We start from the raw sequence: 18,773 nt of genomic DNA, 5'->3' as shown, positions 1-18,773 counted from the left end.
ATCCCGGTACCTCTCGCATGCTAAGCGAGCGCTCTACCATCTGAGCTACGCCCCCTCCCCTCAAGTTTGAAGGGTTTGGACAATCATAAATTTAATTTCAGCTGCTTTACGAATGATAAATTTCGATTGGAGGCGCCGGGCATCGATCCCGGTACCTCTCGCATGCTAAGCGAGCACTCTACCATCTGAGCTACGCCCCTCCCCTCTAGTTTGAAGGGTTTGGACACTCATAAATTTAATTTCAGCCGCTTTACGAATGATGAATTTTGATTGGAGGCGCCGGGCATCGATCCCGGTACCTCTCGCATGCTAAGCGAGCGCTCTACCATCTGAGCTACGCCCCCTTCCCTCAAGTTTGAAGGGTTTGGACACTCATAAATTTAATTTCAGCCGCTTTACGAATGATAAATTTTGATTGGAGGCGCCGGGCATCGATCCCGGTACCTCTCGCATGCTAAGCGAGCGCTCTACCATCTGAGCTACGCCCCTCCCCTCAAGTTTGAAGGGTTTGGAAAATCATAAATTTAATTTCAGCTGCTTTACGAATGATAAATTTCGATTGGAGGCGCCGGGCATCGATCCCGGTACCTCTCGCATGCTAAGCGAGCACTCTACCATCTGAGCTACGCCCCCTCCCCTCTAGTTTGAAGGGTTTGGACACTCATAAATTTAATTTCAGCCGCTTTACGAATGATAAATTTTGATTGGAGGCGCCGGGCATCGATCCCGGTACCTCTCGCATGCTAAGCGAGCGCTCTACCATCTGAGCTACGCCCCCTCCCCTCAAGTTTGAAGGGTTTGGACACTCATAAATTTAATTTCAGCCGCTTTACGAATGATAAATTTTGATTGGAGGCGCCGCGCATCGATCCCGGTACCTCTCGCATGCTAAGCGAGCGCTCTACAATCTAAGCTACGCCCCGTTCCACTCTCGTTTGAAGGGTTTGGACACTCATAAATTTAATTTCAGCCGCTTTACGAATGATAAATTTCGATTGGAGGCGCCGCGCATCGATCCCGGTACCTCTCGCATGCTAAGCGAGCGCTTTACAATCTAAGCTACGCCCCCTTCCACTCTCGTTTGAAGGGTTTGGACACTCATAAATTTAATTTCAGCCGCTTTACGAATGATAAATTTCGATTGGAGGCGCCGGGCATCGATCCCGGTACCTCTCGCATGCTAAGCGAGCGCTCTACCATCTGAGCTTTGCCCCTTCCACTCTCGTTTGAAGGGTTTGGACACTCATAAATTTAATTTCAGCCGCTTTACGAATGATAAATTTCGATTGGAGGCGCCGCGCATCGATCCCGGTACCTCTCGCATGCTAAGCGAGCGCTCTACCATCTGAGCTTTGCCCCCTTCCACTCTTGTTCGAAGGGTTTGGACACTCATAAATTTAATTTCAGCCGCTTTACGAATGATAAATTTTGATTGGAGGCGCCGGGCATCGATCCCGGTACCTCTCGCATGCTAAGCGAGCGCTCTACCATCTGAGCTACGCCCCCTCCCCTCAAGTTTGAAGGGTTTGGACACTCATAAATTTAATTTCAGCCGCTTTACGAATGATAAATTTTGATTGGAGGCGCCGCGCATCGATCCCGGTACCTCTCGCATGCTAAGCGAGCGCTTTACAATCTAAGCTACGCCCCCTTCCACTCTCGTTTGAAGGGTTTGGACACTCATAAATTTAATTTCAGCCGCTTTACGAATGATAAATATCGATTGGAGGCGCCGGGCATCGATCCCGGTACCTCTCGCATGCTAAGCGAGCGCTCTACCATCTGAGCTACGCCCTCCCCCTCAAGTTTGAAGGGTTTGGACACTCATAAATTTAATTTCAGCCGCTTTACGAATGATAAATTTTGATTGGAGGCGCCGGGCATCGATCCCGGTACCTCTCGCATGCTAAGCGAGCGCTCTACCATCTGAGCTACGCCCCCTCCCCTCAAGTTTGAAGGGTTTGGACACTCATAAATTTAATTTCAGCCGCTTTACGAATGATAAATTTTGATTGGAGGCGCCGCGCATCGATCCCGGTACCTCTCGCATGCTAAGCGAGCGCTTTACAATCTAAGCTACGCCCCCTTCCACTCTCGTTTGAAGGGTTTGGACACTCATAAATTTAATTTCAGCCGCTTTACGAATGATAAATATCGATTGGAGGCGCCGGGCATCGATCCCGGTACCTCTCGCATGCTAAGCGAGCGCTCTACCATCTGAGCTACGCCCCCTCCCCTCTAGTTTGAAGGGTTTGGACACTCATAAATTTAATTTCAGCCGCTTTACGAATGATAAATATCGATTGGAGGCGCCGGGCATCGATCCCGGTACCTCTCGCATGCTAAGCGAGCACTCTACCATCTGAGCTACGCCCCCTCCCCTCTAGTTTGAAGGGTTTGGACACTCATAAATTTAATTTCAGCCGCTTTACGAATGATAAATTTTGATTGGAGGCGCCGCGCATCGATCCCGGTACCTCTCGCATGCTAAGCGAGCGCTTTACAATCTGAGCTACGCCCCCTCCCCTCAAGTTTGAAGGGTTTGGACACTCATAAATTTAATTTCAGCTGCTTTACGAATGATAAATTTCGATTGGAGGCGCCGGGCATCGATCCCGGTACCTCTCGCATGCTAAGCGAGCACTCTACCATCTGAGCTACGCCCCCTCCCCTCTAGTTTGAAGGGTTTGGACACTCATAAATTTAATTTCAGCCGCTTTACGAATGATAAATTTTGATTGGAGGCGCCGGGCATCGATCCCGGTACCTCTCGCATGCTAAGCGAGCGCTCTACCATCTGAGCTACGCTCCCTCCCCTCAAGTTTGAAGGGTTTGGACACTCATAAATTTAATTTCAGCCGCTTTACGAATGATAAATTTTGATTGGAGGCGCCGGGCATCGATCCCGGTACCTCTCGCATGCTAAGCGAGCGCTCTACCATCTGAGCTACGCCCCCTCCCCTCAAGTTTGAAGGGTTTGGACACTCATAAATTTAATTTCAGCCGCTTTACGAATGATAAATTTTGATTGGAGGCGCCGCGCATCGATCCCGGTATCTCTCGCATGCTAAGCGAGCGCTTTACAATCTAAGCTACGCCCCCTTCCACTCTCGTTTGAAGGGTTTGGACACTCATAAATTTAATTTCAGCCGCTTTACGAATGATAAATATCGATTGGAGGCGCCGGGCATCGATCCCGGTACCTCTCGCGTGCTAAGCGAGCGCTCTACCATCTGAGCTACGCCCCCTCCCCTCAAGTTTGAAGGGTTTGGACACTCATAAATTTAATTTCAGCTGCTTTACGAATGATAAATTTCGATTGGAGGCGCCGGGCATCGATCCCGGTACCTCTCGCATGCTAAGCGAGCACTCTACCATCTGAGCTACGCCCCCTCCCCTCTAGTTTGAAGGGTTTGGACACTCATAAATTTAATTTCAGCCGCTTTACGAATGATAAATATCGATTGGAGGCGCCGGGCATCGATCCCGGTACCTCTCGCATGCTAAGCGAGCACTCTACCATCTGAGCTACGCCCCCTCCCCTCTAGTTTGAAGGGTTTGGACACTCATAAATTTAATTTCAGCCGCTTTACGAATGATAAATTTTGATTGGAGGCGCCGCGCATCGATCCCGGTACCTCTCGCATGCTAAGCGAGCGCTTTACAATCTGAGCTACGCCCCCTCCCCTCAAGTTTGAAGGGTTTGGACACTCATAAATTTAATTTCAGCTGCTTTACGAATGATAAATTTCGATTGGAGGCGCCGGGCATCGATCCCGGTACCTCTCGCATGCTAAGCGAGCGCTCTACCATCTGAGCTACGCCCCCTCCCCTCAAGTTTGAAGGGTTTGGACACTCATAAATTTAATTTCAGCCGCTTTACGAATGATAAATTTTGATTGGAGGCGCCGGGCATCGATCCCGGTACCTCTCGCATGCTAAGCGAGCGCTCTACCATCTGAGCTACGCCCCCTCCCCTCAAGTTTGAAGGGTTTGGACACTCATAAATTTAATTTCAGCCGCTTTACGAATGATAAATTTTGATTGGAGGCGCCGCGCATCGATCCCGGTACCTCTCGCATGCTAAGCGAGCGCTTTACAATCTAAGCTACGCCCCCTTCCACTCTCTTTTGAAGGGTTTGGACACTCATAAATTTAATTTCAGCCGCTTTACGAATGATAAATATCGATTGGAGGCGCCGCGCATCGATCCCGGTACCTCTCGCATGCTAAGCGAGCGCTTTACAATCTAAGCTACGCCCCCTTCCACTCTCGTTTGAAGGGTTTGGACACTCATAAATTTAATTTCAGCCGCTTTACGAATGATAAATATCGATTGGAGGCGCCGGGCATCGATCCCGGTACCTCTCGCATGCTAAGCGAGCGCTCTACCATCTGAGCTACGCCCCCTCCCCTCAAGTTTGAAGGGTTTGGACACTCATAAATTTAATTTCAGCCGCTTTACGAATGATAAATTTTGATTGGAGGCGCCGCGCATCGATCCCGGTACCTCTCGCATGCTAAGCGAGCGCTTTACAATCTAAGCTACGCCCCCTTCCACTCTCGTTTGAAGGGTTTGGACACTCATAAATTTAATTTCAGCCGCTTTACGAATGATAAATATCGATTGGAGGCGCCGGGCATCGATCCCGGTACCTCTCGCATGCTAAGCGAGCGCTCTACCATCTGAGCTACGCCCCCTCCCCTCAAGTTTGAAGGGTTTGGACACTCATAAATTTAATTTCAGCTGCTTTACGAATGATAAATTTCGATTGGAGGCGCCGGGCATCGATCCCGGTACCTCTCGCATGCTAAGCGAGCACTCTACCATCTGAGCTACGCCCCCTCCCCTCTAGTTTGAAGGGTTTGGACACTCATAAATTTAATTTCAGCCGCTTTACGAATGATAAATTTTGATTGGAGGCGCCGGGCATCGATCCCGGTACCTCTCGCATGCTAAGCGAGCGCTCTACCATCTGAGCTACGCCCCCTCCCCTCAAGTTTGAAGGGTTTGGACACTCATAAATTTAATTTCAGCCGCTTTACGAATGATAAATTTTGATTGGAGGCGCCGCGCATCGATCCCGGTACCTCTCGCATGCTAAGCGAGCGCTTTACAATCTAAGCTACGCCCCCTTCCACTCTCGTTTGAAGGGTTTGGACACTCATAAATTTAATTTCAGCCGCTTTACGAATGATAAATATCGATTGGAGGCGCCGGGCATCGATCCCGGTACCTCTCGCATGCTAAGCGAGCGCTCTACCATCTGAGCTACGCCCCCTCCCCTCAAGTTTGAAGGGTTTGGACACTCATAAATTTAATTTCAGCCGCTTTACGAATGATAAATTTTGATTGGAGGCGCCGCGCATCGATCCCGGTACCTCTCGCATGCTAAGCGAGCGCTTTACAATCTAAGCTACGCCCCCTTCCACTCTCGTTTGAAGGGTTTGGACACTCATAAATTTAATTTCAGCCGCTTTACGAATGATAAATATCGATTGGAGGCGCCGGGCATCGATCCCGGTACCTCTCGCATGCTAAGCGAGCGCTCTACCATCTGAGCTACGCCCCCTCCCCTCAAGTTTGAAGGGTTTGGACAATCATAAATTTAATTTCAGCTGCTTTACGAATGATAAATTTCGATTGGAGGCGCCGGGCATCGATCCCGGTACCTCTCGCATGCTAAGCGAGCACTCTACCATCTGAGCTACGCCCCCTCCCCTCTAGTTTGAAGGGTTTGGACACTCATAAATTTAATTTCAGCCGCTTTACGAATGATAAATTTTGATTGGAGGCGCCGGGCATCGATCCCGGTACCTCTCGCATGCTAAGCGAGCGCTCTACCATCTGAGCTACGCCCCCTCCCCTCAAGTTTGAAGGGTTTGGACACTCATAAATTTAATTTCAGCCGCTTTACGAATGATAAATTTTGATTGGAGGCGCCGCGCATCGATCCCGGTACCTCTCGCATGCTAAGCGAGCGCTTTACAATCTAAGCTACGCCCCCTTCCACTCTCGTTTGAAGGGTTTGGACACTCATAAATTTAATTTCAGCCGCTTTACGAATGATAAATATCGATTGGAGGCGCCGGGCATCGATCCCGGTACCTCTCGCATGCTAAGCGAGCGCTCTACCATCTGAGCTACGCCCCCTCCCCTCAAGTTTGAAGGGTTTGGACACTCATAAATTTAATTTCAGCCGCTTTACGAATGATAAATTTTGATTGGAGGCGCCGGGCATCGATCCCGGTACCTCTCGCATGCTAAGCGAGCGCTCTACCATCTGAGCTACGCCCCCTCCCCTCAAGTTTGAAGGGTTTGGACAATCATAAATTTAATTTCAGCTGCTTTACGAATGATAAATTTCGATTGGAGGCGCCGGGCATCGATCCCGGTACCTCTCGCATGCTAAGCGAGCACTCTACCATCTGAGCTACGCCCCCTCCCCTCTAGTTTGAAGGGTTTGGACACTCATAAATTTAATTTCAGCCGCTTTACGAATGATAAATTTTGATTGGAGGCGCCGGGCATCGATCCCGGTACCTCTCGCATGCTAAGCGAGCGCTCTACCATCTGAGCTACGCCCCCTCCCCTCAAGTTTGAAGGGTTTGGACACTCATAAATTTAATTTCAGCCGCTTTACGAATGATAAATTTTGATTGGAGGCGCCGCGCATCGATCCCGGTACCTCTCGCATTCTAAGCGAGCGCTTTACAATCTAAGCTACGCCCCCTTCCACTCTCGTTTGAAGGGTTTGGACACTCATAAATTTAATTTCAGCCGCTTTACGAATGATAAATTTCGATTGGAGGCGCCGGGCATCGATCCCGGTACCTCTCGCATGCTAAGCGAGCGCTCTACCATCTGAGCTTTGCCCCCTTCCACTCTCGTTTGAAGGGTTTGGACACTCATAAATTTAATTTCAGCCGCTTTACGAATGATAAATTTTGATTGGAGGCGCCGGGCATCGATCCCGGTACCTCTCGCATGCTAAGCGAGCGCTCTACCATCTGAGCTACGCCCCCTCCCCTCAAGTTTGAAGGGTTTGGACACTCATAAATTTAATTTCAGCCGCTTTACGAATGATAAATTTTGATTGGAGGCGCCGCGCATCGATCCCGGTACCTCTCGCATGCTAAGCGAGCGCTTTACAATCTAAGCTACGCCCCCTTCCACTCTCGTTTGAAGGGTTTGGACACTCATAAATTTAATTTCAGCCGCTTTACGAATGATAAATATCGATTGGAGGCGCCGGGCATCGATCCCGGTACCTCTCGCATGCTAAGCGAGCGCTCTACCATCTGAGCTACGCCCCCTCCCCTCAAGTTTGAAGGGTTTGGACACTCATAAATTTAATTTCAGCCGCTTTACGAATGATAAATTTTGATTGGAGGCGCCGGGCATCGATCCCGGTACCTCTCGCATGCTAAGCGAGCGCTCTACCATCTGAGCTACGCCCCCTCCCCTCAAGTTTGAAGGGTTTGGACACTCATAAATTTAATTTCAGCCGCTTTACGATTGATAAATTTTGATTGGAGGCGCCGCGCATCGATCCCGGTACCTCTCGCATGCTAAGCGAGCGCTTTACAATCTAAGCTACGCCCCCTTCCACTCTCGTTTGAAGGGTTTGGACACTCATAAATTTAATTTCAGCCGCTTTACGAATGATAAATATCGATTGGAGGCGCCGGGCATCGATCCCGGTACCTCTCGCATGCTAAGCGAGCGCTCTACCATCTGAGCTACGCCCCCTCCCCTCAAGTTTGAAGGGTTTGGACACTCATAAATTTAATTTCAGCCGCTTTACGAATGATAAATTTTGATTGGAGGCGCCGGGCATCGATCCCGGTACCTCTCGCATGCTAAGCGAGCGCTCTACCATCTGAGCTACGCCCCCTCCCCTCAAGTTTGAAGGGTTTGGACAATCATAAATTTAATTTCAGCTGCTTTACGAATGATAAATTTCGATTGGAGGCGCCGGGCATCGATCCCGGTACCTCTCGCATGCTAAGCGAGCACTCTACCATCTGAGCTACGCCCCCTCCCCTCTAGTTTGAAGGGTTTGGACACTCATAAATTTAATTTCAGCCGCTTTACGAATGATAAATTTCGATTGGAGGCGCCGGGCATCGATCCCGGTAACTCTCGCATGCTAAGCGAGCGCTCTACCATCTGAGCTACGCCCCCTCCCCTCAAGTTTGAAGGGTTTGGACACTCATAAATTTAATTTCAGCCGCTTTACGAACGATAAATTTTGATTGGAGGCGCCGCGCATCGATCCCGGTACCTCTCGCATGCTAAGCGAGCGCTTTACAATCTAAGCTACGCCCCCTTCCACTCTCGTTTGAAGGGTTTGGACACTCATAAATTTAATTTCAGCCGCTTTACGAATGATAAATTTCGATTGGAGGCGCCGCGCATCGATCCCGGTACCTCTCGCATGCTAAGCGAGCGCTTTACAATCTAAGCTACGCCCCCTTCCACTCTCGTTTGAAGGGTTTGGACACTCATAAATTTAATTTCAGCCGCTTTACGAATGATAAATTTCGATTGGAGGCGCCGGGCATCGATCCCGGTACCTCTCGCATGCTAAGCGAGCGCTCTACCATCTGAGCTTTGCCCCTTCCACTCTCGTTTGAAGGGTTTGGACACTCATAAATTTAATTTCAGCCGCTTTACGAATGATAAATTTCGATTGGAGGCGCCGCGCATCGATCCCGGTACCTCTCGCATGCTAAGCGAGCGCTCTACCATCTGAGCTTTGCCCCCTTCCACTCTCGTTTGAAGGGTTTGGACACTCATAAATTTAATTTCAGCCGCTTTACGAATGATAAATTTTGATTGGAGGCGCCGGGCATCGATCCCGGTACCTCTCGCATGCTAAGCGAGCGCTCTACCATCTGAGCTACGCCCCCTCCCCTCAAGTTTGAAGGGTTTGGACACTCATAAATTTAATTTCAGCCGCTTTACGAATGATAAATTTTGATTGGAGGCGCCGCGCATCGATCCCGGTACCTCTCGCATGCTAAGCGAGCGCTTTACAATCTAAGCTACGCCCCCTTCCACTCTCGTTTGAAGGGTTTGGACACTCATAAATTTAATTTCAGCCGCTTTACGAATGATAAATATCGATTGGAGGCGCCGGCCATCGATCCCGGTACCTCTCGCATGCTAAGCGAGCGCTCTACCATCTGAGCTACGCCCCCTCCCCTCAAGTTTGAAGGGTTTGGACACTCATAAATTTAATTTCAGCCGCTTTACGAATGATAAATTTTGATTGGAGGCGCCGGGCCTCGATCCCGGTACCTCTCGCATGCTAAGCGAGCGCTCTACCATCTGAGCTACGCCCCCTCCCCTCAAGTTTGAAGGGTTTGGACACTCATAAATTTAATTTCAGCCGCTTTACGAATGATAAATTTTGATTGGAGGCGCCGCGCATCGATCCCGGTACCTCTCGCATGCTAAGCGAGCGCTTTACAATCTAAGCTACGCCCCCTTCCACTCTCGTTTGAAGGGTTTGGACACTCATAAATTTAATTTCAGCCGCTTTACGAATGATAAATTTTGATTGGAGGCGCCGGGCATCGATCCCGGTACCTTTCGCATGCTAAGCGAGCGCTCTACCATCTGAGCTACGCCCCCTCCCCTCAAGTTTGAAGGGTTTGGACACTCATAAATTTAATTTCAGCCGCTTTACGAATGATAAATTTTGATTGGAGGCGCCGGGCATCGATCCCGGTACCTCTCGCATGCTAAGCGAGCGCTCTACCATCTGAGCTACGCCCCCTCCCCTCAAGTTTGAAGGGTTTGGACACTCATAAATTTAATTTCAGCCGCTTTACGAATGATAAATTTTGATTGGAGGCGCCGCGCATCGATCCCGGTACCTCTCGCATGCTAAGCGAGCGCTTTACAATCTAAGCTACGCCCCCTTCCACTCTCGTTTGAAGGGTTTGGACACTCATAAATTTAATTTCAGCCGCTTTACGAATGATAAATATCGATTGGAGGCGCCGGGCATCGATCCCGGTACCTCTCGCATGCTAAGCGAGCGCTCTACCATCTGAGCTACGCCCCCTCCCCTCAAGTTTGAAGGGTTTGGACACTCATAAATTTAATTTCAGCCGCTTTACGAATGATAAATTTTGATTGGAGGCGCCGGGCATCGATCCCGGTACCTCTCGCATGCTAAGCGAGCGCTCTACCATCTGAGCTACGCCCCCTCCCCTCAAGTTTGAAGGGTTTGGACAATCATAAATTTAATTTCAGCTGCTTTACGAATGATAAATTTCGATTGGAGGCGCCGGGCATCGATCCCGGTACCTCTCGCATGCTAAGCGAGCACTCTACCATCTGAGCTACGCCCCCTCCCCTCTAGTTTGAAGGGTTTGGACACTCATAAATTTAATTTCAGCCGCTTTACGAATGATAAATTTCGATTGGAGGCGCCGGGCATCGATCCCGGTAACTCTCGCATGCTAAGCGAGCGCTCTACCATCTGAGCTACGCCCCCTCCCCTCAAGTTTGAAGGGTTTGGACACTCATAAATTTAATTTCAGCCGCTTTACGAATGATAAATTTTGATTGGAGGCGCCGCGCATCGATCCCGGTACCTCTCGCATGCTAAGCGAGCGCTTTACAATCTAAGCTACGCCCCCTTCCACTCTCGTTTGAAGGGTTTGGACACTCATAAATTTAATTTCAGCCGCTTTACGAATGATAAATTTCGATTGGAGGCGCCGCGCATCGATCCCGGTACCTCTCGCATGCTAAGCGAGCGCTTTACAATCTAAGCTACGCCCCCTTCCACTCTCGTTTGAAGGGTTTGGACACTCATAAATTTAATTTCAGCCGCTTTACGAATGATAAATTTCAATTGGAGGCGCCGGGCATCGATCCCGGTACCTCTCGCATGCTAAGCGAGCGCTCTACCATCTGAGCTTTGCCCCTTCCACTCTCGTTTGAAGGGTTTAGACACTCATAAATTTAATTTCAGCCGCTTTACGAATGATAAATTTCGATTGGAGGCGCCGCGCATCGATCCCGGTACCTCTCGCATGCTAAGCGAGCGCTCTACCATCTGAGCTTTGCCCCCTTCCACTCTCGTTTGAAGGGTTTGGACACTCATAAATTTAATTTCAGCCGCTTTACGAATGATAAATTTTGATTGGAGGCGCCGGGCATCGATCCCGGTACCTCTCGCATGCTAAGCGAGCGCTCTACCATCTGAGCTACGCCCCCTCCCCTCAAGTTTGAAGGGTTTGGACACTCATAAATTTAATTTCAGCCGCTTTACGAATGATAAATTTTGATTGGAGGCGCCGCGCATCGATCCCGGTACCTCTCGCATGCTAAGCGAGCGCTTTACAATCTAAGCTACGCCCCCTTCCACTCTCGTTTGAAGGGTTTGGACACTCATAAATTTAATTTCAGCCGCTTTACGAATGATAAATATCGATTGGAGGCGCCGGGCATCGATCCCGGTACCTCTCGCATGCTAAGCGAGCGCTCTACCATCTGAGCTACGCCCCCTCCCCTCAAGTTTGAAGGGTTTGGACACTCATAAATTTAATTTCAGCCGCTTTACGAATGATAAATTTTGATTGGAGGCGCCGGGCATCGATCCCGGTACCTCTCGCATGCTAAGCGAGCGCTCTACCATCTGAGCTACGCCCCCTCCCCTCAAGTTTGAAGGGTTTGGACACTCATAAATTTAATTTCAGCCGCTTTACGAATGATAAATTTTGATTGGAGGCGCCGCGCATCGATCCCGGTACCTCTCGCATGCTAAGCGAGCGCTCTACCATCTGAGCTACGCCCCCTCCCCTCAAGTTTGAAGGGTTTGGACACTCATAAATTTAATTTCAGCCGCTTTACGAATGATAAATTTTGATTGGAGGCGCCGGGCATCGATCCCGGTACCTCTCGCATGCTAAGCGAGCGCTCTACCATCTGAGCTACGCCCCCTCCCCTCAAGTTTGAAGGGTTTGGACAATCATAAATTTAATTTCAGCTGCTTTACGAATGATAAATTTCGATTGGAGGCGCCGGGCATCGATCCCGGTACCTCTCGCATGCTAAGCGAGCACTCTACCATCTGAGCTACGCCCCCTCCCCTCTAGTTTGAAGGGTTTGGACACTCATAAATTTAATTTCAGCCGCTTTACGAATGATAAATTTCGATTGGAGGCGCCGGGCATCGATCCCGGTAACTCTCGCATGCTAAGCGAGCGCTCTACCATCTGAGCTACGCCCCCTCCCCTCAAGTTTGAAGGGTTTGGACACTCATAAATTTAATTTCAGCCGCTTTACGAATGATAAATTTTGATTGGAGGCGCCGCGCATCGATCCCGGTACCTCTCGCATGCTAAGCGAGCGCTTTACAATCTAAGCTACGCCCCCTTCCACTCTCGTTTGAAGGGTTTGGACACTCATAAATTTAATTTCAGCCGCTTTACGAATGATAAATTTCGATTGGAGGCGCCGCGCATCGATCCCGGTTCCTCTCGCATGCTAAGCGAGCGCTTTACAATCTAAGCTACGCCCCCTTCCACTCTCGTTTGAAGGGTTTGGACACTCATAAATTTAATTTCAGCCGCTTTACGAATGATAAATTTCAATTGGAGGCGCCGGGCATCGATCCCGGTACCTCTCGCATGCTAAGCGAGCGCTCTACCATCTGAGCTTTGCCCCTTCCACTCTCGTTTGAAGGGTTTGGACACTCATAAATTTAATTTCAGCCGCTTTACGAATGATAAATTTCGATTGGAGGCGCCGCGCATCGATCCCGGTACCTCTCGCATGCTAAGCGAGCGCTCTACCATCTGAGCTTTGCCCCCTTCCACTCTCGTTTGAAGGGTTTGGACACTCATAAATTTAATTTCAGCCGCTTTACGAATGATAAATTTTGATTGGAGGCGCCGGGCATCGATCCCGGTACCTCTCGCATGCTAAGCGAGCGCTCTACCATCTGAGCTACGCCCCCTCCCCTCAAGTTTGAAGGGTTTGGACACTCATAAATTTAATTTCAGCCGCTTTACGAATGATAAATTTTGATTGGAGGCGCCGCGCATCGATCCCGGTACCTCTCGCATGCTAAGCGAGCGCTTTACAATCTAAGCTACGCCCCCTTCCACTCTCGTTTGAAGGGTTTGGACACTCATAAATTTAATTTCAGCCGCTTTACGAATGATAAATATCGATTGGAGGCGCCGGGCATCGATCCCGGTACCTCTCGCATGCTAAGCGAGCGCTCTACCATCTGAGCTACGCCCCCTCCCCTCAAGTATGAAGGGTTTGGACACTCATAAATTTAATTTCAGCTGCTTTACGAATGATAAATTTCGATTGGAGGCGGCGGGCATCGATCCCGGTACCTCTCGCATGCTAAGCGAGCACTCTACCATCTGAGCTACGCCCCCTCCCCTCTAGTTTGAAGGGTTTGGACACTCATAAATTTAATTTCAGCCGCTTTACGAATGATAAATTTTGATTGGAGGCGCCGGGCATCGATCCCGGTACCTCTCGCATGCTAAGCGAGCGCTCTACCATCTGAGCTACGCCCCCTCCCCTCAAGTTTGAAGGGTTTGGACACTCATAAATTTAATTTCAGCCGCTTTACGAATGATAAATTTCGATTGGAGGCGCCGGGCATCGATCCCGGTACCTCTCGCATGCTAAGCGAGCGCTCTACCATCTGAGCTTTGCCCCTTCCACTCTCGTTTGAAGGGTTTGGACACTCATAAATTTAATTTCAGCCGCTTTACGAATGATAAATTTCGATTGGAGGCGCCGCGCATCGATCCCGGTACCTCTCGCATGCTAAGCGAGCGCTTTACAATCTAAGCTACGCCCCCTTCCACTCTCGTTTGAAGGGTTTGGACACTCATAAATTTAATTTCAGCCGCTTTACGAATGATAAATTTCGATTGGAGGCGCCGGGCATCGATCCCGGTACCTCTCGCATGCTAAGCGAGCGCTCTACCATCTGAGCTTTGCCCCTTCCACTCTCGTTTGAAGGGTTTGGACACTCATAAATTTAATTTCAGCCGCTTTACGAATGATAAATTTCGATTGGAGGCGCCGCGCATCGATCCCGGTACCTCTCGCATGCTAAGCGAGCGCTCTACCATCTGAGCTTTGCCCCCTTCCACTCTCGTTTGAAGGGTTTGGACACTCATAAATTTAATTTCAGCCGCTTTACCAATGATAAATTTCGATTGGAGGCGCCGGGCATCGATCCCGGTACCTCTCGCATGCTAAGCGAGCGCTCTACCATCTGAGCTATGCCCCATTCCACTCTCGTTTGAAGGGTTTGGACACTCATAAATTTAATTTCAGCCGCTTTACGAATGATAAATTTTGATTGGAGGCGCCGGGCATCGATCCCGGTACCTCTCGCATGCTAAGCGAGCGCTCTACCATCTGAGCTACGCCCCCTCCCCTGAAGTTTGAAGGGTTTGGACAATCATAAATTTAATTTCAGCTGCTTTACGAATGATAAATTTCGATTGGAGGCGCCGGGCATCGATCCCGGTACCTCTCGCATGCTAAGCGAGCACTCTACCATCTGAGCTACGCCCCCTCCCCTCTAGTTTGAAGGGTTTGGACACTCATAAATTTAATTTCAGCCGCTTTACGAATGATAAATTTTGATTGGAGGCGCCGGGCATCGACCCCGGTACCTCTCGCATGCTAAGCGAGCGCTCTACCATCTGAGCTACGCCCCCTCCCCTCAAGTTTGAAGGGTTTGGACACTCATAAATTTAATTTCAGCCGCTTTACGAATGATAAATTTTGATTGGAGGCGCCGCGCATCGATCCCGGTACCTCTCGCATGCTAAGCGAGCGCTTTACAATCTAAGCTACGCCCCCTTCCACTCTCGTTTGAAGGGTTTGGACACTCATAAATTTAATTTCAGCCGCTTTACGAATGATAAATTTCGATTGGAGGCGCCGCGCATCGATCCCGGTACCTCTCGCATGCTAAGCGAGCGCTTTTCAATCTAAGCTACGCCCCCTTCCACTCTCGTTTGAAGGGTTTGGACACTCATAAATTTAATTTCAGCCGCTTTACGAATGATAAATTTCGATTGGAGGCGCCGGGCATCGATCCCGGTACCTCTCGCATGCTAAGCGAGCGCTCTACCATCTGAGCTTTGCCCCTTCCACTCTCGTTTGAAGGGTTTGGACACTCATAAATTTAATTTCAGCCGCTTTACGAATGATAAATTTCGATTGGAGGCGCCGCGCATCGATCCCGGTACCTCTCGCATGCTAAGCGAGCGCTCTACCATCTGAGCTTTGCCCCCTTCCACTCTCGTCTGAAGGGTTTGGACACTCATAAATTTAATTTCAGCCGCTTTACCAATGATAAATTTGATTGTAGGCGCCGGGCATCGATCCCGGTACCTCTCGCATGCTAAGCGAGCGCTCTACCATCTGAGCTATGCCCCATTCCACTCTCGTTTGAAGGGTTTGGACACTCATAAATTTAATTTCAGCCGCTTTACGAATGATAAATTTCGATTGGAGGCGCCGGGCATCGATCCCGGTACCTCTCGCATGCTAAGCGAGCGCTCTACCATCTGAGCTACGCTAAGTCCCCTGTAGTTTGAAGGGTTTGGACACTCATAAATTTTAATTCAGCCGCTTTACGAATAATAAATTTCGATTGGAGGCGCCGGGCATCGATCCCGGTACCTCTCGCATGCTAAGCGAGCGCTCTACCATCTGGGTTACGCCCCTCCCCTGTAGTTTGAAGGGTTTGGCCACTCATAAATTTTAATTCAGCCGCTTTACGAATAATAAATTTCGATTGGAGGCGCCGGGCATCGATCCCGGTACCTCTCGCATGCTAAGCGAGCGCTCTACCATCTGGGTTACGCCCCCTCCCCTGTAGTTTGAAGGGTTTGGCCACTCATAAATTTTAATTCAGCCGCTTTACGAATGATAAATTTCGATTGGAGGCGCCGGGCATCGATCTAGGTACCTCTCGCAAGCTAAGCGAGCGCTCTACCATCTGAGCTACGCCCGTTCTTCTGTAGTTTGAAGGGTTTGAACACTCATAAATTTTAATTTCAGCCGCTTTACGAAGGATAAATTTCGATTGGAGGCGCCGGGCATCGATCCCGGTACCTCTCGCATGCTAAGCGAGCGCTCTACCATCTGAGCTACGCCCCCTCCCCTGAAGTTTGAAGGGTTTGGACACTCATAAATTTAATTTCAGCCGCTTTACGAATGATAAATTTTGATTGGAGGCGCCGGGCATCGATCCCGGTACCTCTCGCATGCTAAGCGAGCGCTCTACCATCTGAGCTACGCCCCCTCCCCTCAAGTTTGAAGGGTTTGGACACTCATAAATTTAATTTCAGCCGCTTTACGAATGATAAATTTTGATTGGAGGCGCCGGGCATCGATCCCGGTACCTCTCGCATGCTAAGCGAGCGCTGTACCATCTGAGCTACGCCCCCTCCCCTTTAGTTTGAAGGGTTTGGACAATCATAAATTTAATTTCAGCTGCTTTACGAATGATAAATTTCGATTGGAGGCGCCGGGCATCGATCCCGGTACCTCTCGCATGCTAAGCGAGCACTCTACCATCTGAGTTACGCCCCCTCCCCTTTAGTTTGAAGGGTTTGGACAATCATAAATTTAATTTCAGCTGCTTTACGAATGATAAATTTCGATTGGAGGCGCCGGGCATCGATCCCGGTACCTCTCGCATGCTAAGCGAGCACTCTACCATCTGAGTTACGCCCCCTCCCCTTTAGTTTGAAGGGTTTGGACACTCATAAATTTAATTTCAGCCGCTTTACGAATGATAAATTTTGATTGGAGGCGCCGGGCATCGATCCCGGTACCTCTCGCATGCTAAGCGAGCGCTTTACAATCTAAGCTACGCCCCCTTCCACTCTCGTTTGAAGGGTTTGGACACTCATAAATTTAATTTCAGCCGCTTTACGAATGATAAATTTCGATTGGAGGCGCCGGGCATCGATCCCGGTACCTCTCGCATGCTAAGCGAGCGCTCTACCATCTGAGCTTTGCCCCTTCCACTCTCGTTTGAAGGGTTTGGACACTCATAAATTTAATTTCAGCCGCTTTACGAATGATAAATTTCGATTGGAGGCGCCGCGCATCGATCCCGGTACCTCTCGCATGCTAAGCGAGCGCTCTACCATCTGAGCTTTGCCCCCTTCCACTCTCGTTTGAAGGGTTTGGACACTCATAAATTCAATTTCAGCCGCTTTACCAATGATAAATTTCGATTGGAGGCGCCGGGCATCGATCCCGGTACCTCTCGCATGCTAAGCGAGCGCTCTACCATCTGAGCTATGCCCCATTCCACTCTCGTTTGAAGGGTTTGGCCACTCATAAATTTTAATTCAGCCGCTTTACGAATAATAAATTTCGATTGGAGGCACCGGGCATCGATCCCGGTACCTCTCGCATGCTAAGCGAGCGCTCTACCATCTGGGTTACGCCCCCTCCCCTGTAGTTTGAAGGGTTTGGCCACTCATAAATTTTAATTCAGCCGCTTTACGAATGATAAATTTCGATTGGAGGCGCCGGGCATCGATCTAGGTACCTCTCGCATGCTAAGCGAGCGCTCTACCATCTGAGCTACGCCCGTTCTTCTGTAGTTTGAAGGGTTTGGACAATCATAAATTTAATTTCAGCTGCTTTACGAATGATAAATTTCGATTGGAGGCGCCGGGCATCGATCCCGGTACCTCTCGCATGCTAAGCGAGCACTCTACCATCTGAGTTACGCCCCCTCCCCTTTGGTTTGAAGGGTTTGGACAATCATAAATTTAATTTCAGCTGCTTTACGAATGATAAATTTCGATTGGAGGCGCCGGGCATCGATCCCGGTACCTCTCGCATGCTAAGCGAGCACTCTACCATCTGAGTTACGCCCCCTCCCCTTTAGTTTGAAGGGTTTGGACACTCATAAATTTAATTTCAGCCGCTTTACGAATGATAAATTTTGATTGGAGGCGCCGGGCATCGATCCCGGTACCTCTCGCATGCTAAGCGAGCGCTTTACAATCTAAGCTACGCCCCCTTCCACTCTCGTTTGAAGGGTTTGGACACTCATAAATTTAATTTCAGCCGCTTTACGAATGATAAATTTCGATTGGAGGCGCCGGGCATCGATCCCGGTACCTCTCGCATGCTAAGCGAGCGCTCTACCATCTGAGCTTTGCCCCTTCCACTCTCGTTTGAAGGGTTTGGACACTGATAAATTTAATTTCAGCGGCTTTACGAATGATAAATTTCGATTGGAGGCGCCGCGCATCGATCCCGGTACCTCTCGCATGCTAAGCGAGCGCTCTACCATCTGAGCTTTGCCCCCTTCCACTCTCGTTTGAAGGGTTTGGACACTCATAAATTCAATTTCAGCCGCTTTACCAATGATAAATTTCGATTGGAGGCGCCGGGCATCGATCCCGGTACCTCTCGCATGCTAAGCGAGCGCTCTACCATCTGAGCTATGCCCCATTCCACTCTCGTTTGAAGGGTTTGGACACTCATAAATTTAATTTCAGCCGCTTTACGAATGATAAATTTCGATTGGAGGCGCCGGGCATCGATCCCGGTACCTCTCGCATGCTAAGCGAGCGCTCTACCATCTGAGCTACGCCAAGTCCCCTGTAGTTTGAAGGGTTTGGACACTCATAAATTTTAATTCAGCCGCTTTACGAATAATAAATTTCGATTGGAGGCGCCGGGCATCGATCCCGGTACCTCTCGCATGCTACGCGAG

The 18,773-nt window shown here is 49.5% G+C and overlaps 1 protein-coding gene and 67 non-coding genes across 68 annotated transcripts in view; all 68 read right to left on the bottom strand.

Moving 5' to 3' along the window:
• The window catches only part of LOC149707953 (sorting nexin-25-like), a 365,564-nt gene that overhangs the window by 149,993 nt on the left and 196,798 nt on the right, over positions 1-18,773 (bottom strand). The gene's annotated exons all lie outside the window — the stretch shown is intronic.
• Positions 128-202, bottom strand: TRNAA-AGC (transfer RNA alanine (anticodon AGC)). The gene has a single exon. It is a non-coding gene; the product is annotated as a tRNA-Ala (tRNA).
• On the bottom strand, positions 272-344 carry TRNAA-AGC (transfer RNA alanine (anticodon AGC)). Its single transcript has one exon. It is a non-coding gene; the product is annotated as a tRNA-Ala (tRNA).
• On the bottom strand, positions 417-491 carry TRNAA-AGC (transfer RNA alanine (anticodon AGC)). Its single transcript has one exon. It is a non-coding gene; the product is annotated as a tRNA-Ala (tRNA).
• On the bottom strand, positions 561-633 carry TRNAA-AGC (transfer RNA alanine (anticodon AGC)). The gene has a single exon. It is a non-coding gene; the product is annotated as a tRNA-Ala (tRNA).
• On the bottom strand, positions 706-778 carry TRNAA-AGC (transfer RNA alanine (anticodon AGC)). Its single transcript has one exon. It is a non-coding gene; the product is annotated as a tRNA-Ala (tRNA).
• On the bottom strand, positions 1,434-1,506 carry TRNAA-AGC (transfer RNA alanine (anticodon AGC)). Its single transcript has one exon. It is a non-coding gene; the product is annotated as a tRNA-Ala (tRNA).
• Positions 1,725-1,798, bottom strand: TRNAA-AGC (transfer RNA alanine (anticodon AGC)). Its single transcript has one exon. It is a non-coding gene; the product is annotated as a tRNA-Ala (tRNA).
• TRNAA-AGC (transfer RNA alanine (anticodon AGC)) lies at positions 1,869-1,941 on the bottom strand. Its single transcript has one exon. It is a non-coding gene; the product is annotated as a tRNA-Ala (tRNA).
• Positions 2,160-2,232, bottom strand: TRNAA-AGC (transfer RNA alanine (anticodon AGC)). The gene has a single exon. It is a non-coding gene; the product is annotated as a tRNA-Ala (tRNA).
• Positions 2,305-2,377, bottom strand: TRNAA-AGC (transfer RNA alanine (anticodon AGC)). Its single transcript has one exon. It is a non-coding gene; the product is annotated as a tRNA-Ala (tRNA).
• Positions 2,595-2,667, bottom strand: TRNAA-AGC (transfer RNA alanine (anticodon AGC)). The gene has a single exon. It is a non-coding gene; the product is annotated as a tRNA-Ala (tRNA).
• TRNAA-AGC (transfer RNA alanine (anticodon AGC)) lies at positions 2,740-2,812 on the bottom strand. Its single transcript has one exon. It is a non-coding gene; the product is annotated as a tRNA-Ala (tRNA).
• Positions 2,885-2,957, bottom strand: TRNAA-AGC (transfer RNA alanine (anticodon AGC)). The gene has a single exon. It is a non-coding gene; the product is annotated as a tRNA-Ala (tRNA).
• Positions 3,176-3,248, bottom strand: TRNAA-AGC (transfer RNA alanine (anticodon AGC)). Its single transcript has one exon. It is a non-coding gene; the product is annotated as a tRNA-Ala (tRNA).
• TRNAA-AGC (transfer RNA alanine (anticodon AGC)) lies at positions 3,321-3,393 on the bottom strand. Its single transcript has one exon. It is a non-coding gene; the product is annotated as a tRNA-Ala (tRNA).
• Positions 3,466-3,538, bottom strand: TRNAA-AGC (transfer RNA alanine (anticodon AGC)). The gene has a single exon. It is a non-coding gene; the product is annotated as a tRNA-Ala (tRNA).
• TRNAA-AGC (transfer RNA alanine (anticodon AGC)) lies at positions 3,756-3,828 on the bottom strand. The gene has a single exon. It is a non-coding gene; the product is annotated as a tRNA-Ala (tRNA).
• TRNAA-AGC (transfer RNA alanine (anticodon AGC)) lies at positions 3,901-3,973 on the bottom strand. Its single transcript has one exon. It is a non-coding gene; the product is annotated as a tRNA-Ala (tRNA).
• TRNAA-AGC (transfer RNA alanine (anticodon AGC)) lies at positions 4,338-4,410 on the bottom strand. Its single transcript has one exon. It is a non-coding gene; the product is annotated as a tRNA-Ala (tRNA).
• Positions 4,629-4,701, bottom strand: TRNAA-AGC (transfer RNA alanine (anticodon AGC)). The gene has a single exon. It is a non-coding gene; the product is annotated as a tRNA-Ala (tRNA).
• TRNAA-AGC (transfer RNA alanine (anticodon AGC)) lies at positions 4,774-4,846 on the bottom strand. The gene has a single exon. It is a non-coding gene; the product is annotated as a tRNA-Ala (tRNA).
• Positions 4,919-4,991, bottom strand: TRNAA-AGC (transfer RNA alanine (anticodon AGC)). The gene has a single exon. It is a non-coding gene; the product is annotated as a tRNA-Ala (tRNA).
• TRNAA-AGC (transfer RNA alanine (anticodon AGC)) lies at positions 5,210-5,282 on the bottom strand. Its single transcript has one exon. It is a non-coding gene; the product is annotated as a tRNA-Ala (tRNA).
• On the bottom strand, positions 5,501-5,573 carry TRNAA-AGC (transfer RNA alanine (anticodon AGC)). The gene has a single exon. It is a non-coding gene; the product is annotated as a tRNA-Ala (tRNA).
• On the bottom strand, positions 5,646-5,718 carry TRNAA-AGC (transfer RNA alanine (anticodon AGC)). The gene has a single exon. It is a non-coding gene; the product is annotated as a tRNA-Ala (tRNA).
• TRNAA-AGC (transfer RNA alanine (anticodon AGC)) lies at positions 5,791-5,863 on the bottom strand. Its single transcript has one exon. It is a non-coding gene; the product is annotated as a tRNA-Ala (tRNA).
• Positions 6,082-6,154, bottom strand: TRNAA-AGC (transfer RNA alanine (anticodon AGC)). Its single transcript has one exon. It is a non-coding gene; the product is annotated as a tRNA-Ala (tRNA).
• Positions 6,227-6,299, bottom strand: TRNAA-AGC (transfer RNA alanine (anticodon AGC)). Its single transcript has one exon. It is a non-coding gene; the product is annotated as a tRNA-Ala (tRNA).
• On the bottom strand, positions 6,372-6,444 carry TRNAA-AGC (transfer RNA alanine (anticodon AGC)). The gene has a single exon. It is a non-coding gene; the product is annotated as a tRNA-Ala (tRNA).
• On the bottom strand, positions 6,517-6,589 carry TRNAA-AGC (transfer RNA alanine (anticodon AGC)). Its single transcript has one exon. It is a non-coding gene; the product is annotated as a tRNA-Ala (tRNA).
• On the bottom strand, positions 6,954-7,026 carry TRNAA-AGC (transfer RNA alanine (anticodon AGC)). Its single transcript has one exon. It is a non-coding gene; the product is annotated as a tRNA-Ala (tRNA).
• TRNAA-AGC (transfer RNA alanine (anticodon AGC)) lies at positions 7,245-7,317 on the bottom strand. The gene has a single exon. It is a non-coding gene; the product is annotated as a tRNA-Ala (tRNA).
• On the bottom strand, positions 7,390-7,462 carry TRNAA-AGC (transfer RNA alanine (anticodon AGC)). Its single transcript has one exon. It is a non-coding gene; the product is annotated as a tRNA-Ala (tRNA).
• Positions 7,681-7,753, bottom strand: TRNAA-AGC (transfer RNA alanine (anticodon AGC)). Its single transcript has one exon. It is a non-coding gene; the product is annotated as a tRNA-Ala (tRNA).
• On the bottom strand, positions 7,826-7,898 carry TRNAA-AGC (transfer RNA alanine (anticodon AGC)). Its single transcript has one exon. It is a non-coding gene; the product is annotated as a tRNA-Ala (tRNA).
• TRNAA-AGC (transfer RNA alanine (anticodon AGC)) lies at positions 7,971-8,043 on the bottom strand. Its single transcript has one exon. It is a non-coding gene; the product is annotated as a tRNA-Ala (tRNA).
• On the bottom strand, positions 8,116-8,188 carry TRNAA-AGC (transfer RNA alanine (anticodon AGC)). Its single transcript has one exon. It is a non-coding gene; the product is annotated as a tRNA-Ala (tRNA).
• Positions 8,844-8,916, bottom strand: TRNAA-AGC (transfer RNA alanine (anticodon AGC)). The gene has a single exon. It is a non-coding gene; the product is annotated as a tRNA-Ala (tRNA).
• Positions 9,135-9,207, bottom strand: TRNAA-AGC (transfer RNA alanine (anticodon AGC)). The gene has a single exon. It is a non-coding gene; the product is annotated as a tRNA-Ala (tRNA).
• TRNAA-AGC (transfer RNA alanine (anticodon AGC)) lies at positions 9,280-9,352 on the bottom strand. Its single transcript has one exon. It is a non-coding gene; the product is annotated as a tRNA-Ala (tRNA).
• TRNAA-AGC (transfer RNA alanine (anticodon AGC)) lies at positions 9,571-9,643 on the bottom strand. Its single transcript has one exon. It is a non-coding gene; the product is annotated as a tRNA-Ala (tRNA).
• Positions 9,716-9,788, bottom strand: TRNAA-AGC (transfer RNA alanine (anticodon AGC)). Its single transcript has one exon. It is a non-coding gene; the product is annotated as a tRNA-Ala (tRNA).
• Positions 10,007-10,079, bottom strand: TRNAA-AGC (transfer RNA alanine (anticodon AGC)). Its single transcript has one exon. It is a non-coding gene; the product is annotated as a tRNA-Ala (tRNA).
• On the bottom strand, positions 10,152-10,224 carry TRNAA-AGC (transfer RNA alanine (anticodon AGC)). Its single transcript has one exon. It is a non-coding gene; the product is annotated as a tRNA-Ala (tRNA).
• Positions 10,297-10,369, bottom strand: TRNAA-AGC (transfer RNA alanine (anticodon AGC)). The gene has a single exon. It is a non-coding gene; the product is annotated as a tRNA-Ala (tRNA).
• TRNAA-AGC (transfer RNA alanine (anticodon AGC)) lies at positions 10,442-10,514 on the bottom strand. Its single transcript has one exon. It is a non-coding gene; the product is annotated as a tRNA-Ala (tRNA).
• TRNAA-AGC (transfer RNA alanine (anticodon AGC)) lies at positions 11,170-11,242 on the bottom strand. Its single transcript has one exon. It is a non-coding gene; the product is annotated as a tRNA-Ala (tRNA).
• Positions 11,461-11,533, bottom strand: TRNAA-AGC (transfer RNA alanine (anticodon AGC)). The gene has a single exon. It is a non-coding gene; the product is annotated as a tRNA-Ala (tRNA).
• TRNAA-AGC (transfer RNA alanine (anticodon AGC)) lies at positions 11,606-11,678 on the bottom strand. Its single transcript has one exon. It is a non-coding gene; the product is annotated as a tRNA-Ala (tRNA).
• On the bottom strand, positions 11,896-11,968 carry TRNAA-AGC (transfer RNA alanine (anticodon AGC)). The gene has a single exon. It is a non-coding gene; the product is annotated as a tRNA-Ala (tRNA).
• Positions 12,041-12,113, bottom strand: TRNAA-AGC (transfer RNA alanine (anticodon AGC)). Its single transcript has one exon. It is a non-coding gene; the product is annotated as a tRNA-Ala (tRNA).
• TRNAA-AGC (transfer RNA alanine (anticodon AGC)) lies at positions 12,186-12,258 on the bottom strand. Its single transcript has one exon. It is a non-coding gene; the product is annotated as a tRNA-Ala (tRNA).
• Positions 12,914-12,986, bottom strand: TRNAA-AGC (transfer RNA alanine (anticodon AGC)). The gene has a single exon. It is a non-coding gene; the product is annotated as a tRNA-Ala (tRNA).
• On the bottom strand, positions 13,205-13,277 carry TRNAA-AGC (transfer RNA alanine (anticodon AGC)). Its single transcript has one exon. It is a non-coding gene; the product is annotated as a tRNA-Ala (tRNA).
• TRNAA-AGC (transfer RNA alanine (anticodon AGC)) lies at positions 13,350-13,422 on the bottom strand. The gene has a single exon. It is a non-coding gene; the product is annotated as a tRNA-Ala (tRNA).
• TRNAA-AGC (transfer RNA alanine (anticodon AGC)) lies at positions 13,495-13,567 on the bottom strand. The gene has a single exon. It is a non-coding gene; the product is annotated as a tRNA-Ala (tRNA).
• TRNAA-AGC (transfer RNA alanine (anticodon AGC)) lies at positions 14,368-14,440 on the bottom strand. The gene has a single exon. It is a non-coding gene; the product is annotated as a tRNA-Ala (tRNA).
• Positions 14,513-14,585, bottom strand: TRNAA-AGC (transfer RNA alanine (anticodon AGC)). Its single transcript has one exon. It is a non-coding gene; the product is annotated as a tRNA-Ala (tRNA).
• TRNAA-AGC (transfer RNA alanine (anticodon AGC)) lies at positions 14,658-14,730 on the bottom strand. Its single transcript has one exon. It is a non-coding gene; the product is annotated as a tRNA-Ala (tRNA).
• On the bottom strand, positions 16,111-16,183 carry TRNAA-AGC (transfer RNA alanine (anticodon AGC)). Its single transcript has one exon. It is a non-coding gene; the product is annotated as a tRNA-Ala (tRNA).
• TRNAA-AGC (transfer RNA alanine (anticodon AGC)) lies at positions 16,256-16,328 on the bottom strand. Its single transcript has one exon. It is a non-coding gene; the product is annotated as a tRNA-Ala (tRNA).
• TRNAA-AGC (transfer RNA alanine (anticodon AGC)) lies at positions 16,401-16,473 on the bottom strand. Its single transcript has one exon. It is a non-coding gene; the product is annotated as a tRNA-Ala (tRNA).
• Positions 16,546-16,618, bottom strand: TRNAA-AGC (transfer RNA alanine (anticodon AGC)). The gene has a single exon. It is a non-coding gene; the product is annotated as a tRNA-Ala (tRNA).
• Positions 16,691-16,763, bottom strand: TRNAA-AGC (transfer RNA alanine (anticodon AGC)). The gene has a single exon. It is a non-coding gene; the product is annotated as a tRNA-Ala (tRNA).
• TRNAA-AGC (transfer RNA alanine (anticodon AGC)) lies at positions 17,709-17,781 on the bottom strand. The gene has a single exon. It is a non-coding gene; the product is annotated as a tRNA-Ala (tRNA).
• TRNAA-AGC (transfer RNA alanine (anticodon AGC)) lies at positions 17,854-17,926 on the bottom strand. Its single transcript has one exon. It is a non-coding gene; the product is annotated as a tRNA-Ala (tRNA).
• Positions 18,582-18,657, bottom strand: TRNAA-AGC (transfer RNA alanine (anticodon AGC)). The gene has a single exon. It is a non-coding gene; the product is annotated as a tRNA-Ala (tRNA).

The sequence above is a fragment of the Phalangium opilio genome, unplaced genomic scaffold (assembly GCF_054372755.1).
Source record: "Phalangium opilio isolate 3A_F unplaced genomic scaffold, DU_Popi_V2 ptg000013l_1, whole genome shotgun sequence".
Classification (NCBI taxonomy): Eukaryota; Metazoa; Arthropoda; class Arachnida; order Opiliones; family Phalangiidae; genus Phalangium; species Phalangium opilio.
This window is presented reverse-complemented; position numbering and strand designations above follow the sequence as displayed.